Consider the following 2251-nt stretch of genomic DNA (forward strand, 5'->3'; position numbering starts at 1 on the left):
GATGGAATGTAAAGAAATCCCATTAGAATTAATGGAAGAATTCACCATTAAAAAAATTGGCAATTCTCTAGGAAATGTAATAGGTTTTGAAGACAACCTAAATAAAGCCAACAGGATTAGGGTTTTGGTTAAATCAAACCAAAATCAACCTGTAAATAGGAAGATCATTACAAATAGATCTATATACAAGTTAACATTTGAAGAATTCTCAAGAGAAATTCATAAAACATTAGATGCTAACTTTGCTAGATCTCAAATTATTAAAAAAATAAAAAACCAAATAAAAACTAAACGAAACACAGGAAAGACATCAGGGAGAGCGGAAATGATTATCGCAAAGACTCCATCCCTTCAAGAAACAAAAACATATGAAAAAAGATCCTCAGAAAGCAAAACTGCACCAAGATCCAATAAAGAAGAGGTGGATAAAATAGAGGAAAAAGAAGGGGAAGAGAAGATTAGTTACCAGCATTCACTGAATAAATTCAAGAAATGCAAGGACTATCAGAAAGAAAAAGAAGCAATTGAAGAAATGGAATTGAATATTATTAGATTAAACCAGCTTCACCATGAAATCATGTTGATTAAAAATGATTTGATAGACCAAATTCTAATAGGAGAAGCACTACATAAGGAGCATAAAGGGAAAGTGGTTCAAGTCATGGAATTAGGAGACATACCAGAAATGAGTGCAAATCAGTTTAAGGACAAGAAGATGAAAGGAGAATTGATACACATCAGACCAATTGAACTTAGATCAAAGGAAAAAAAGGTTAGAAAATAGAGTAGAGCAAGCACTAGAAACATTGCAAAATATGGCAAATCCAAATGACAATGCTGAACAAGGAATCATCCTTCCACCAGCAGACTCAGCCCAATGGAGCAATATAACTATTAGAAAGAAAGGAAAGAAGAAAAAATATAAGTTTTGGAAAACTCCCACCAATGGGAAAGACATGTTTGCATCAGATAAAGAGGACAATGGATCAGTATTAAAAGTAACTCCACATTCTATAGACATAGATTCTATTTGGGATAATGGAGAACTAAACAACTAGACAAATAAAGAATGTCATAAAGAGAATAAGCTAATAAAGCACACTCAGATAGTAGCAGAGGAAAATCAGCAAATAAGCAATTTGTTAATCAAAGAAATAATCTTAGAGGAATTTCAGGAGGGGGAGATCTCTATAGCAAAAAAGGTATTAGAAGAGCAAAACCTCGATAATATAGGCATTGCTATGAATCAAGAAAGATTGAAAGCTCCAATTTGTGGAAAATCTAACCAAAAACATGGAAGGAAATCACTTAAAGAACTTAGAGAGGCAGTAGGGCAAGTTAAGGATCAGGCAAAACTCTTTGAAATACTGAACAATGGGAAGGGGAATTTCCTTCCCAAGGAGCAATGAAGATAACAACCTGGAATGCTAGGGGTCTTAACGCCCCTAGAAAAAAAATGCTTGCTAAAGCGTAACCTCACCCAATTTGACACGGATATTTTATTATTACAAGAAACTAAACTTAGCCAAGAGGAAGGATTAAAGTTAAGTCAGAAATTGGGAAAATGGAAATCAGAATTTCAGCAGTCTCAGGGAGCTTCAAGAGGATTAGGAATAATTTGGAACCCCCAGCAAATCAATATTGAAATGATCTCCTCTCAATTTAATTGGATGGGAATAAGAATCGTCAGCACAAAATCAAACTTGCAAATAGTAATAATCAATGTGTATGGACCGACAGCTACAGATGACAAGATGGAAGTTTGGAATGAAATCAATTCACTTCTTAAATCAATGTCTCAAGAAATAGTCATTTTAGGTGGAGACTTCAATGCAATCTCAAGCATGGAGGAAAAACAAGGTGGGAATAGTCAAAGTAATAGAGCTATGGAAGGTTTTTAAAATTGGATACAAAGAGACTCTCTCCTAGATATCAAAACCAAGAATGGAATCTACACCTAGAATAATCGAAGGAAGGGATTCTACTACATTGCTGAAAGGTTAGACAGATTTCTTCTAAAAGGTGAATTAAGTATGGATAAGTTGATCGTTGCGAAAATATTACCTATGGCAGGATCTGACCATTTCCCAGTGAAAATGGAGATCAAAGAACAGAGTAAACATAGTAGAAATCCTTTCAAATGTGAGAAAATGTGGTTTATGGATAAAGGTTTTATGGATCAAATAAACCATTGGTGGAAACAGGATCAGTCTAAAGGATAAAAAATGTTCTGCCTAGTTTCCAAATTAAA

The sequence above is a fragment of the Cupressus sempervirens genome, chromosome 1 (genome assembly GCF_028749045.1).
Source record: "Cupressus sempervirens isolate cs-2001-9-10 chromosome 1, ASM2874904v1, whole genome shotgun sequence".
Taxonomy (NCBI): Eukaryota; Viridiplantae; Streptophyta; class Pinopsida; order Cupressales; family Cupressaceae; genus Cupressus; species Cupressus sempervirens.